The sequence below is a fragment of the Lathamus discolor genome, chromosome Z (genome assembly GCF_037157495.1).
Source record: "Lathamus discolor isolate bLatDis1 chromosome Z, bLatDis1.hap1, whole genome shotgun sequence".
Taxonomy (NCBI): domain Eukaryota; kingdom Metazoa; phylum Chordata; class Aves; order Psittaciformes; family Psittacidae; genus Lathamus; species Lathamus discolor.
The window spans coordinates 86,773,509-86,788,450 of record NC_088909.1 but is presented as its reverse complement, the minus strand read 5'-3'; the positions used below and the strand labels follow the sequence as shown (position 1 = coordinate 86,788,450).

Below are 14,942 nucleotides of genomic sequence, written 5' to 3'. Positions count from 1 at the left end.
ACTAATTGAAATAATTTTAATGGCTGCGGGAATGGATGAGAGCCAAAACACTTAAGAGAGTAATTTCACCATCTCTCTCATGCATCTAAGCACATTTTAGTTTGGAGCATGTCAATTATCTTCTTCCTGCCATTTATTTAGTGAGAGCTCCAAGGGGCAATTCAGGCAACGTGACTAGGGTGTTTCAAATTAGGTTATATAAATACTGTCTTCAGAAAAAAGTGAGCATTCTTGAAACATAACTCTTAAGTACCTTCTTAGAAAAGAAATACAATCATTATGCAACTTCATTAAAACCAAACAAAAAACCCCAAATAAAACAAAACAAAAACCATACTATTTGTCCTATGTAATTTTTCCCCATTTAATCACATACATAATTAAAAAAAAGCCCAGTAAAAATGGGGGGAGGGAAGGAACTATCTTGTTTAAGGAATGAACTTTTATTTTGTAAAATACATTCATAATGTTCAGGCTATCCAAAGTATGACTGAAATTTAAAGATAGTTAATACTTCAGCAGTTCTAAGCATTGGGTCTGTGAACCAGGATATGTGATATTTAATACTGAATCAGATTCATCAGGATGAATGTTTTTCAAGGTTTTTTGGTTGCATCCATTAATTCACAACCGTTATTTTTTTTAGGCATTTACAAGAATACAGTTCTCTGAAACATGTTACTCATTTTAGGAGTCTACTGTTAGCATGCAGCGACTTTGGTCATTTGTAGTCATCCATGGAGAAGCTTTTCTCTTTATTCTATTGTGCATTCTGATACCAGTGTGTATGCTTGTTTAAAATTGTGGGCAGTGCCTGTGAGGTGTGTTTTATGGTATGATTGGTACATATATGATTTAGAATCTGCTGTTTTGTGAGTTGTAAGATCAAACATGCAATAATCCTTTCAAGAAGAAGAATTACAGTTACAGACTATCTTATGTAGGCTGTTGATACCTCATGTTTTCTTTACTCCTACTTCCATCAGTGAGTGTCATCGTAGAAAACCTTTCAAACAGTAAGTAGGGATAAGCTGCAAACTGAACACCAGACACTGAGAAGGACTCCATAGTGTTGCCTTTAATACACCAGAGATCTCTCTGGGTAAATTTTGATGAAGTTAGGTCAGCATTTCCAACTACAGTGTCTTTTCATCTTTTCAAACTTCCCCACCGACCCCAGCCCCAAGATGAGAGGTGCCATTGGTATCAAAGAGAACAGACATGAAAGAAATGCTGCAGGTTACAATGCACTGCTCTTCCAAAAAAAACAATGAAAAATTGTGAGAGGAGATAGCCACTTTGTATCACTGCTTTTTGTTTTAAAACCATCTGTGGCTAGATAAAACTGCAAATGTCATGCCCTGTTTGGATTGGAAGCCTCAGTGCTTATTTACCATTTTTCAGCCACCTACTAAAGAAACAAGAAGCAGAAAGCCAGTAACACCTGAAGTTACCAGGGAAAAAATAAACCCGCATAGCTGTTGATCCCCTGAGACTCAAATAAATTTTCTAACAGTCATGACCTTTGAATATTAAAGCCTTTGGGTGGAGGGTGGGGGGTAAGCATAGGGGGTGTTTGTAGGACAAACATATTTTTCACAAAGTCTGATCACTGAGACTCCACTGTCTCTTTCCCATTGGTTAAGAAACTTGACACATGGAAGTATTTCACAACCAAGGCAGTGTGACCCATTCATGCCTATACCTTCAGGTTCCGCTTGACAAACCCAGTCTCCTTCTATAACAAGGTGACCCGCCTGGTTGATGAGGGAAAGGCTATGGATATTGTCTTTTTGGACTTCAGTAAAGTTTTTGACACCATTTCCCACAGCATTCTCCTGGACAATCTGGCTGCTTATGGCCTGGACAGGTGTATTCTTCACTGAGTCAAAAAGGTGGCAGAGCCCAAAGAGTGGTGGTAAACACTGTCACATCTTGTTGGTGACCAGTCACTAGTGGTGTCCTTCAGGGCTCAGTGTTAGTGCCACTGTTGTTTAATGTCTTCGTTGATGATCTGGATGAGGGGATCAAGTGCATCCTCAGTAAATCTGCAGATGACGCCACGCTGGCTGTTGATCTGCTGGAGGATAGGAAGTCTCCGCAGAGGGATGTGGGCAGGCTGGATCAATGGGCTGTGGCCAGTGGTATGGGGTTCAACAAGGCAAAGTGCCAGGTCCTGCACGTGGGCCGCAACAAACCCATGCAACGTTCCAGGCTTGGGGAAGAGTGGCTGGAAAGCTGCTCATGGAAAAAAGACCTGGGGGTGCTGATTGACGGAGCTGAACATGATCCAGCTTGTGCCCAGGCAGCCAAGAAGGCCAACAGCATCCCAGCCTGTATCAGCAGTAGCGTGGCCAGCAGGGCCAGGGCAGTGATCATCCCCTGTAATGGGCACTGGTGAGGCTGCATCTCAAATCCTGTGTTCATTTCTGGGCCCCTCACTACGAGAGAGACGTTGAGGAGCTGGAGAAGGGCCAGAGAAGAGCAACAAAGCTGGTGAAGGGTCTGGAGCACAAATATGATGAGGAGTGGCTGAGGGAACTGGGGTTGTTCAGTGTGGAGAAGGGAAGGCTCAGGGGGTACCTTGTTGCTCTTTGCGACTACCTGAAGGGAGGATGGAGTGAGGAGGTGGCTGGTCTCTTTTCCCAAGTAACAAGCCATAGAACCAAGAGGAAATGGCCTCAAGCTGTGCCAAGGGAGGCTTAAACTGGATATTAAGAAAACTTGCTTCGCCAAAAGGGTAGTCATGCATTAGAGCAGGCTTCCCATGGAAGTGGTTGAATCGACATCCCTGGAAGTGTTCAAAAAAACATGTAGATAAGGCCCTTAGTGACATGGTTTAGTGGTGGTTTTTGCAGTCCTGGAGTAATAGCTGGATTTGGTGATGTTAAAGGTCTTTTCCAACCTAGCTGATTATGTGATTCAGCCTGAGATTAATTCTTGATGCGAAGGCTGGGGGCTTTTCAGAGCCTGGAATTTTAACTATTTTTATCAAGACTTGGCCAGGGCAGTGTGTTCTCCAGATTAAGGGTATCATACAGTACCTTGTGTGTAGCTGCTTCATTAAAGTGCAAGACTTAGTCCACTTATCTTTACCAATGCAAAATACAATGCTTATGCAACCATCTATATGGGGAGACAAATGCTAAAAACCTTTTCCAGATTTGTTCATTTACTGCTTTCTTCCTCTAAATAGACTTAGTAGTTATAAACTGGTTCTATGAAAATGGAGAATAGTCAGCACTTGGGTTTCAGGGTACATGTTTCCATCCACACAGAAATTATTGAAAAGGTTACACAGTTTTAGAGAAAGTAAGTTAAAGAGAACTGAAGATTTGTGGCCTTCAGGTGACTTTTAAGTGTGCTGCAGAAGAATCTGCATCACTATCTTTATTTTACTCATCTCAAGATTCACTTATTGTCAACTTCAGATTAGTTTCTAAAATCAGTATACAAAACATGGATGAACTTGTGTAACTTCCAGACATTCCAGTAATGGAAGAAAGCCTCTGTTATATTTGTTAGAAAGAAAGGAAATTGAAGTGTTGCTGAAGAGTTCTGAGTTCAAAGTCCACCAGCTAAAAACCAGCTTTAGAAAACTCAGCAAGAGAAAACTTGTGGAATTTTGGTACATTAAAATGTGGTTTAATGTACCAGAATGTTTTAACTCATAGCAACAATTTATTTTCAAAATACAGCCTTACCCTTTTTAAGTCCACCTAAACCTGCCCCCTTCACTTTACATTTGTAAAGTCTGTTTTTAATGGAGAAATACCTCCAGTTATTGAATTGCTCAAGTACTTTAATATCTTCGCTCAGATTTTGTACAGTGAGGGTGATGAGACACCAGAACTTGTTGACCAGAGAAGTTGTGGATGCCCCCTCCCTGGAAGTGTTTAAGGCCAGGTTGGATGGGGCTTTGTGCAGCCTCTTCTAGTGAAGGACATCCGTGGCAGGGAGGTTGAACTAGGTGATCTGTGCCAGGGATAGTGTCTGTTTGGCCTGCTCCTTGCTCTTGTGAAAGATCTCTGTGTTGCTGTATCTCATCTGTCTGCTTTACTCTAAAAGAAAGGACATACAAGAAGTTTTTAGGCAGCAGGTCCAAACCCAGTGGAATACTTGAAGGAAGTATTTTTTAAAAGAAAGGAGGGGGGAGAAGACTGTAATTGAGTACATTTTAATGAAGGTGAATCTTCTGAATACATCTGATTGATACCAATTTAGTCCTTCTCTTACTCATACCAACAAGTTACTCTACCTCCTGTGTTATCTTGGTTGTAGTAGTGGATCATGAGATACATGTACTACTCACGTGAGAAGCTGCACATATATATATATATATAGGGATATTCACTTCTGAAATCCTACATATGCTGTATGTTTGTGGTTTCACTACTGTCTGGAAGGCCTGATGATAGACATGCATCTATGATGACAACATTAATAACTGAATTATTACTATTTTCTAAAATAATGTAGAACTAATTTTTTCCCAGACTTCCAATCAGGTTATAAATAACCATACCTTCATCCTTTAACAACTCACATTGGAGATGAAACCAGTATCAGTCTGTCTAGAACCAGGTGTTTAAGCTGAAGTGCCTTTTATTCATTCTCTTCCTACCGACATTTACTAGGAAACTCTTGGATATGGGGTAGGGGAATTTATGTTACATCTAATCTGAGTTACAAGGTGCCAAGCATCTTAAGTCATGGAGTGTTTCCATTTTAAGACTGGATGAATTATTAGTTGTGGATGGACCTAAAATGTGCTACATGGATCCTTGGATCCATGGGTTTTGCCATTTATTAAGTAGGTAGTGTTAAGGAAGCTCATATGGACTTAAAAATTAGCTGGTTTTCAATCAGTTAGATAACTTTCTCCTAGGCAATTGTCCATTAAAGTCAATGATAGCTGACAACAAATTCTTAAGTTATGGATTCTCTTCCTGTTGAAGATATGAGATAGATGTTCTGCTGTCCCAAATACTGTTTTGATTGAAAAGAAGCACAGTTTAGGATGTGACCGCAGATCTTATTTTTTTTGTTACCCCTCTGATGCTTCAGAATTAGCAACTGCAGTTAACAACTGTACCTTGAGCAACTGGTACAGGCTTCTCCAGTGGTCACACGGAATGGAGGATTGGGCACTCGCTCTAAGGCGCATGTAGTTTAGGAATTAACTGTGCTCTGTTGATTCTCCAGTTCAGAACCAACATGCAGTTGTCTGCATGTTGCAGAGAAACCATGGGGAACTTGATTAAGCCACTTGCTGGTTTTATGTATTTATTGATAGGATTCAGCCAAATGGGTTATCTCTGCCCGCTCCTTGAAAGAATGAGTATTTAAAACCTAAAGTTTGGCAAAGCAGTTTAGAAATTTATATTAAAAATACATAGCATGATTACTGACTTAGTATATTTTTTAGAGAATTATTTCGTATTTAAATGAGTTTCTTAGACAAAAAATAGTTTTCATCAGAGTTACTTTCTCCAGAATTTGTCTATTATAGAGCTGACTGAAATTCATAAGCTATACATAGCTGTGTATTCTACGAGGGCTCATTCTGTATCCCTGCAAGATATGCAGGGCCAAGGACAAGGACCTCTTAATTCTCACATGAAGTGGAAAGCTTGGTTTTAAGTCTAATCCAAAAGATCCATGCTGTTTTACTGATATGGTAGTCTTTGGATTGTGTAGTTTTTGTCAGATGAATTAAGATGGCTAAAGATTTCTCCCTTAGTTAGAAGCAGACTTTACAAGTAACCCTAGTTAAGGTAGGAATTCCTTTGGAAACTGCTGTGGTCTGCGTCCTCATGGAGAGAACCATCAAGTTCTGCCGCATCCATGTGACACTGAGGTCAGAAAAATTCTGCCTGAGGGGCTTCCAAAGTGCCTGATGCATTTCCTCCTAGGCAGGCACCTAACACTGGTAATATGAACCAGGATATTTAATCTCTCTTAGCTTTTAAACATCTAAACTTGGGGAAGATGGGTTTCATCCACTAAGCCCTCTTCACCAGGTCCAGCCTTAAATTTTACGTGGTGAGCTGTTTCATTAGGAATCCCTAGTCTCCAGGTCATGATTCCTTGTCCAGATAGTGTAAGCCCCTGGAATACCAGAGTGAAAGCTCACTGATCAAGTAGAAGTCCAAAGTTGCTTTATTGTAAGCCATTTCAGAATGTGTCTGAATGTGCAAACACTATTCAGGCTCCACCTGAAGAAGTTGTGTCACTGAACATAACTGTGGGCTGTTGTTTATTTTCTGTTGCGTTGTAGTAGGCGAAACCCTTGCAGTGGAACTTCGATAGCATCCATCTGCTTCCTACATGGGTAGATGTTAGGGGCAGGCACATGTAAACACACAAGCAGAGTATCTTGTTCGTATACTCTCTTCTTGAGGTAAGAGCTTGAAGGGTGAAACGGGAAATATGGGGAAATAGAGATCAACATTTCCTGTAGTTTTCCATCCACTTTACACATTAGGGAAGCTTTCTGTACCTAAAGAATCACATCTTTTGAGTTCATTTAATATCACTGCAGATGCCAGTGACATTTTGTCGTACAGGCAGAAAGTGGTTTGTTTTGATCAGAGTTCTGAACAAACAAAACATTTGCTGCTGAATAGCACTTTGGTGAGATGTGGAAAAATGGCAATTCATAAGCATCATAAAAGTATTTCACAGTGACACCAAACAGCCATCAAGTTTTGTCTGTAATGAATTGGGTTGGCACAAATCAGCAATGAACTAGACTGCAAGAGGGTTTTTTTTAATCAGCTCTTAAGCCATTTGGCAAATGAAGGACACTGAAGCTGGGTGAAGGTGCCAAAATAAAATATCCAGGTTGTGTAGGACTCAGTTGTCTCAAGTACACAATAATAAAACATTATGTGTGTTCCATCTGTCGTGATGAATTTCTGTTGTGGGGATTGTTGCCATTGCAGATTTTATTCTGTGGCACTATAGTGTAATGATGTTCTGTCTTCCTATCATGAAATGCAAAGTATTTGATTTCTAAATTAAAGTTAGAATAGTGAAAACCATTTTTCTGGGAGTCTGCAACCACATAGGAAATTAAGAAGTAATTTTATTTAAGCAACGTGGCTCAAACAAAAAAAAACCCAACCTAAACCAAACCCTAAATTGTCTGAATTAGAGTGAGTTACTCAAATCTGTAGCTTGCCAAAGGAAAAAGAATAAAGGTTTTTTTTCACCTCACTACAGTGAAAATAGGATAGAAATAAGATAGAGGTTTGCTATCTGAAGCCAAATGCTTTTTCAGGTAGGCAATATATTCGGTTGCCCTGAGTTTTAAGAGGATAGCTAAAATAGTTTCCTACATGCCAAAAGTGTGATCTAACTGATCACTGTGTTTGACTGTGATGTAACTGTTCACTTTATCTAGGAAATACTCTGAAATTTTAATCTAATGTAATTACAGGACAACACTGTTTAATTCTGCTTTAGGACCTTAGGGATCCTTGGCGCTGGGCATAGTGGGAGGCTCAGGAAAGCTGACTTAAACATCTTCACATCATGCTGTTTGTCTACCCTTTTTCTAGTCCAGGTGTCTCATCAGGGAAGGTGAAATATAGCTCACAATATTAGAAAACAAACAAATACCCTGAAACAGCATTGTAGCACCTAGGCATAGCCTTGTGAAAGGATGGGAGCTCAACACCTGTTATGCTGTCCGTAAAAGCACAACTAGCAAAATTCATGTGCCGTTTCATACTCTGGCATCCCTTTTGGGTTTGGACAAGTTGAGTAAGATGGGGTGGGGAGAACAGGGAGAAACCAAGCTTTGTGTGCTTCTCTGAAACTGTTCCATCAATTAAGTGTTGAATTGGGAACAATAGGTCTGTACATTATTACATTTTTAAGTTCCAGCTGAGTTTTTGAGCCAAATCATCTGATGTATGATGAAGAGAAGCTGAGGGAAAACTAAGGTCGCTTAGTCTAGACTGAGCAAATAAGAAGTAGCAGCTATCAATGAATAAAGGAAGGTGTCATGTTCGGGTTTTTTTTCTTGAAAACTAGTACTTTTTATAATAGGGGAGACAGAGGAATGTATATAAGGTCTGCTTCCTCTGAGTGGTAACCTGTAGTTCATAGAAAAAATGCCAGTATCAGAGACTTCTCATGTATTAAATTTCCTCTTTTTTCCATCCATTTAATCTCTTTCTAGTAAATTTGACTCTAGGATCAACATGGTGCAAGAAAATTAGTCTTTGCTTGGATTCAAATTTGGTTTAAACAAGGCAAATTTAATGCTTCCATTCACTTAAAAAGCTGAGTTGGAAAAGAAACATCAGCTGCAGTATCCACTTGTAAGTGTTGCAGCTCACTTAGAACTTGTTTTCTTCACACCGATACAGTCAGTAAATGCTTTAATGCGATCATATAGTTCATGTGACTTACTGCTTGTTTTTCAGAGTATTTCTGACAGCTCCATAGATGGTTTAGTTTGGGCTTTATATACAGACTATTGACTCATATAGTTGTATGGTTATCACAGGAGATAAATGAAACTTAATTAAATTTGCTGTGCTCTCACATAGCTTCTTAATGGAATAAAATTATTTTGTTGTCAGCATGTAAACTGACAGTTCATCTCCTGTGCTGTGTGATTAATGCATGTCATTGTATTCACCTGGGATAAGCAAACTGGCAATGGCAATGCAAAAATTAATTGCACCAGTAGTCGATATTATAAGATAACCTAATGCACTAGCTGGGTAGAGGCCAAATAATCATAATTCAGAATCTTTAGGCAATTGCCTAATCACATGTAAGTATTTCTGTAGGTCATTCTATGGAATGTATTTCTGTTGCTGGCAGTGGAGTTGTGAGGCCCTACAACTTTAATGTTCAAAATAGTTCACTTTTTACTATGGAAAAGTAGCACAGAAACCAGCATTAAGGTGTCTTAGGCTGAGCTATCATGTGATGTCACTAAGAGAAGGTTCAACTCAGACCTAAAATAGGGATTTGCAAATCTTGCACATTGAGCCACTCGTAACAGCTCCTCTGTCTTCAGCAGAGGCACAGTACACTCTAGGTAAAGCTGACAGTACTTAGAAATGCAGAGAGGGGCTTGTGCTGAGGACCTCCACCCCTTGCATTTGGTATATGTCAGATTTACAGGGTTGGGAGAGCTCCCTTCAACCACCTCACTGCTTATATGTGTCTGCAGTTGCTCAGAGCATAACTCTTACTGTCCTCACTCTGTTGTTGCTGAGAATCTCAGTTGAGCTCCACAGAATCAACCTGTAACTGCAGCAGCCTCATGGGACGAATCTATACAGCTAAAAAAATGGGCCTTGCCGATGCGGGCTGTGGGCTGAACCATTTCCACTTGTTACAGCAATGACAATGGATCTGTTGGGTATCCGTGCAGTGTCCTTGCAGCTGTAAGACATGGTTACTGCTGTGTATGGAGTCCTTCTCAAGTTTCACATACCTACAATGATGAGTGCTGCATTGCCACCCACTAGAATTGTTCTCCTTGCACAAAAGCACAAATGGGCGTTGTATGCCCAGAAGTGTTACAGATGGGCAAGGGAGGGTTGCAGATCACAGTGAGCCTTGGAAGGCTGTAGAGATGGAAGGGTGCTAAATTTGACTGTGTGCAAACTGTGCTTGGGATCTAGCCAGCTTAGATGGACCAGGGCAGTTTTCAGAAAGTGTGAACCCCCAAGCCCCTGTGGCCTTCAGAAGATCGGGGCTTAGTGGCAGAGATGTGGTCACTGGTAAAAGAGTTTTAATTTGTCCTTACTACTACATTGATCTGTGGTGAAGCTAGGGAAATTCCTCAAACTCACTGGGATGTAGTTGAGAGCACAGTTCAGTGAAACACTTAAAATCAGAATAGCACTCAATAAAGGAGAGACCAGCTGAGAGAAGTGTATGGCAGCTGAATACTCTTTTCTGTTACATTGCTGACAGAGTGTAGGTTGGTTCAATGCACACTACAGTTATAGGTAGAATTTTTGAAAGAAACGGAGGGTTTTGTCTTGCCAGCGGCCTCAGCAGAATTAATCCATCCAAATACGAAGTGCGAATTTACAGTTAAACTGTTTTAAATTCTTGGGTGAATAAATGAGTTTCAGAATGAAAGTGGTCTTAATTTAGATAATTTTTGTGTCAGGGTCACTGTGCCCTGGTATGACTTGCCAATAACCACATCATTGCATTGCTTTCATAAAGTGACTAAGTGCCATAAGGAGCCCAAGTCAGTTTGACTTTTTTTGGAACCATATACCTAGTAATTTTAGAAAATGGGACCTAAGTGCCTAAATAACTTAGGTTGTTTTTGAAAATGTAGTTTGTGGAACATTTGAAGTTTTCAGTGCCACAGCACAGCAAGGAATTATGTCTAATGTTTAATGCAGTGAAAAAACTTACCAGGTATCAGTTGTGAAAAATATGAGATACATTGTAGGTGCAAGAATTAACTACTTCCAGTGATACCAATAAGCAGTTTCAATAAGGGAGCAAGGGCAAATGTCTTTTAATTTTTCAGAGGACCTGATTAATGTTAGGTCTGAAAGGTTTCCTATACTTGCTCTTGCAAGGGGCTGAAAGTGACAAGACAGAGTTACTGATTCTGGTTTATGATCTGTGGCCTTCATGAAGAGATAACCTAGTGTCTCTTTACTGTATAAAATTAAATGAGTAAGACAAAAATTGAGATATTTTCAGAAAAATAAAATTAAAATAAAAATTGAGCCTCTTCAATGAAAATAGGGTTTTTCTTGGTGCTACTGTGATGATTCAAGTTAAATACAAGTCTTTTGCATTGTGTTACAGTGTACAAAAGACATGCATAAAACTGTTCTTAACAGTGTAAGTTTAGTAAGAAGCAGAGTCTAAATGACTGCTATGTAAATACATAAAGCATAAGCTAACAGACAATACAAGAAGCTTGGAAACTTCATTGTTTCTTGTGGAGAAGAGTGACTTTTCTCTTTGTTCCCCACTTCAGCTTGGGTCAGGACTGAGATCTAAGCCCCACTTGATAAGGATCATAGCTAAAGCATTAGTTTTGTGTTCATACACAGTCTTCCGCATCCATGGAGTGCCTTTCAGGAGCTCTGCTGTTGCTGTTGGCTTAGTTTTTCCCTAAGCAGTGAATACCATCATACTTGGGCATTTTTTTCTCTGGCTTTATTTCCTACAGGAATACCATGCTGGGTTACCATAGAAAATAAGTATGTGAAATTTGCCTTCCCTAAGAAGGATTTACTATCCAGTCTGCTCCTCAGTGATAAGCTTGAGAGGCGGTCTGTGTTGTGGTTTATATTGGCTCTCTGATGAACGAAGGCTGTGTCTGAATAGGATATAGCCACTAGTTTCCATTGTATAGTTGTCTGCTATACAGTGGAAAGAGTCCATACCATTAGTCTACCTCTTTGGTCATCTTCATCCGTCTAGTCTGCAAAGATACTGACCCTTCCTCAGTGAGCTGATAAAGCATAGCTCAAGAAATGCCTAGGAACAGGACTGCCTGTAACAGAACTGGAAAGACAACCTTTGTACTTTTGGGTATGTCAGGTGATTCAGAATCTAAGGGCATGGTCAAACTGAAAGGCTGAACACAAGTGAAATATCATGTAGGAAACACCTTGAAAGAGAAATCTGCAATAGCTCCATAGCAAGCACCTCTAAGCCCAAATTTGGAGAAAAAGCTTCTGCGTTTTTGTCTGCTACACTGACATAGAAATTGGGGGTTCAAGCAAATTGTAGCTCTGTGTTGAGAAAAGTGGTGTGCAAAATGCAACAAAATACCCTGGAGTGGGAGAAACCTTCAACATTTGTAGAGAATGATAGGCTCTCAGAAAAGTCATGCTCTCACCTGTTGATTTCAGCCTTTCTCACTTCCCAGTAGGTCTGTGTGGCTTTGTCATAAGTCACCTTTCTTAAAGTATGATATACTTCAGGGGCCTCCTTTGCCTTTTTTTGCTATGATCAAGTTTGTCATTTAATCAGTCTAAAGAGCTGATTCATAACTATGTTTCCCTGGTTTTGTGCTGATGTAACTCCAGTGAGATCATGTAGATATTCCTTATCCCAAAGGAAAGAACAGATCTTTCATGCTCCGTTAATGTGCCTACTTCTCTCCCCAGGGGACCTATCCTCCTTTGTTAAAAATTCTTTTGAATACTCTAATTAAAGATAAGGATCTCTTTGAATATTAATTAGTTTTTCATTGGCCTCCCTCAAAATATTTAACTCAAAGCAATTTCATGGTAATTATCTCTTGATTATGATTTTGAGAGGATTTACTCTTTTTTAATAAATTCCAGTTTATCAAGTAAGACTTCCTTTTGTATGTGTCCAGTTATTCACAAATACAGATCAGACAATCAGCAACAGCTGTAAAGAGACATTTTTTGTTGTAGTTTCCAAAGTTTTCTTCTAGCAAAAGCTGTCATTCTTGCCATAATTCCCTCTCTTTGCTGGTCTTTAGTTATGTAACTATGCTGTAGATGACTGTGGCCTCTAAGTTCAAAGTCTTCTGAATGGCTGAATCCACTGTACCTGTAAAGGCAAACAGCTTTGTATGAATACTAAAATGGCAGAACAACTCAAAACGTCTTTTTTTTGCCTCTTTCTGGAATGGTGAGATATAGGACCTGATCCACTCCACTGCTTTTTCTTCTATTCCCACTCATTTTAGTATATCATTAGTATAATTAAATTTATTTATTTAGTATAATTAAATGTTTCTGATTTCTATTTTGTTTTGAATGTTCAAAAAAGAGGGAGAAACTTGCGTATCATTACTAAGGGCATACTTCAGACTAGCAGCAGGACAAACCCTAAAACCATCATGTTTAAATCCTTTATGTCATGAAGTAATTTTACACATTTAATAGATGGCCACAGAAGATGTCTTTTGAAATCTCTGAAAAGGGGTGAAACTCCCCAAATTCTGGTTTAAAATGTCTTCTAAACCAGGACATGAAGTGAGGAGCTTAGCACTCATTCTCAGCATAAATGATAGCAGGATTCTTGTGAGTTTTTAGGAATACCTTGACGGATGCTGCTTTCATTCTCTGTGTCAGCAAAGTCAACCTTTCCATCTTATGAGACAGTCACATCATTCTAATGTAGGCAATAGCAAGTGTAGCCCATTTCGGAGATCTATCCCTTCCAGCCTGGGACCTCAGCATTATCTGAAGCACATTTCATATGGAGGATTTCATAAGGATGTTGTGCAGAATTCCATCCCAAATACATAAACCCAAAGAAAGAGAAGAAGCTACAATACTTGAATTCACTAGAGCCGTGGAATACTACTGTGACAAAACCAGATTGTGCAATCCCTCTTTGCTTCCTTAAGCATGAAGAGCTGCTCCGTCAGACTCTCTGGCAAGGCTGTCAGAAAGGATCGCCCCTAGCTGCCAGCACAGCTAATGTGTGGTTACCAGCTGGTTGACTTGCTTCTCCCGCTGATTGGTAATGCTCACTCCACCAGACTCTTGGGCTGCTTCCAGCACATGCCACTATTTATAAATTAGGCAGCAGCTACAAGGACTCTGCTCATATTTGTCAAGTCTTATGGATTTACTATACCAGATGCCAAATTTTGTAGTGAAAGTACTCCATTCTCTACTCAGCTGAATTGCTCCTCATTTTTTCTATCCCAGGATAGCACTGATTACCATACACCTGGAATGCAGATCACAGTGACACCTGGAGAAGAAAAATTATGTGCTCTTGAGTAACTGTATTTCTCTGAAACCATTACTACGCTGTAGTAAGGAAAAAAAAAATTAATTCATTCTATGCAAGGAATCCAATATTAAAACCCATAAAATATTAATAAAGCAGAACTTTGCGTGTATTTCTATAAATCTGAAATAAAGCTTAAACCATGTTTTACAGTGTTGGTGCTGCATACAACCTGGCAAACAATGTATAAGCAATACTGTTTCAAAAAGCAGAAAACATCTTTTGATTTGAACAGCTTTTGTTTCTTTGTTTCATGAAGGCATCTCTCAAAATAACTTCATTCTGAATGCAGCTCATTAATGTGTCCTCCCCGCCCCCTGCCTTTGCAAGCTTTCTCTAACTGGCTACACATGGTGACTGGAGCTTTTCGGATTAATTTTCCTAAAGTGACCTACTTTGCAGAGAAAGATAATCATGCATTTATAGCCTCTGGCACTCTATTCAGGTCACAGATGGACAGATAGCAAAGCTATTCCTCAGTGACTTACTGGGGTTATAACTAATCCCCAGTGAGAAAGGAGATTGGCCTGATGTTGATTGGTCAACACACCTTGAAGTATGGGTGATCACTGACTCCTACTTTAGTTTTCAGGAGGTGTCAAAGTTAGGCTGTATGATACCAGCCAGTAGTCATTCTAGGAGTGTTCTGTGGTAGTGACTGCATTACTGGATGCTGTAGATGTTAAATATATGACTCTGAATCCTTTGCCTTGATGGTGGATCACCATGCGTGTTCTGACTGTGGACGTGTCTGAAGTTAACACATGCACCAGATACTGTGGCTGGCACCAGTGATCAGATGTTCAAGAGAGTTTTGACCTTTTGCTCAGTAACAAGCATATAGGATGCTGTCAGCAGCTGCCATTGTAAAGATAATTTTCTGTGCAATCAGACCTAAACCTCTGTTACAACAGCATTTCTTTGTATGGCATGATCAGCTGAGCCAATAAATGCCGTATTTTGCTATTATCCATTAAAGGCCCATTCTCCCTCTTGTACTTGGCACTAATGTAGTGATGTATGCAAAACAGCTTGTTCTCTTATTCTCAGATGTTTATAAGTTTCACAAGGGAAATGACCAGGCTTTGTTCTCTGTTAGAGAGGTTTGGTGCAGCTTTTCACAGTGAGAAATGGGAGCAAGCAGGATTGTTAAGGATGACTTTTTCTGAAAGGCCATCTTGAAACTTTGAGTGTGCCAG

At 39.7% G+C, this 14,942-nt stretch overlaps 1 protein-coding gene across 2 annotated transcripts in view; it reads left to right on the top strand.

Annotated features, from left to right (window-relative positions):
* The window catches only part of HOMER1 (homer scaffold protein 1), a 90,369-nt gene that overhangs the window by 48,230 nt on the left and 27,197 nt on the right, over positions 1-14,942 (top strand). The window lies entirely within an intron of this gene.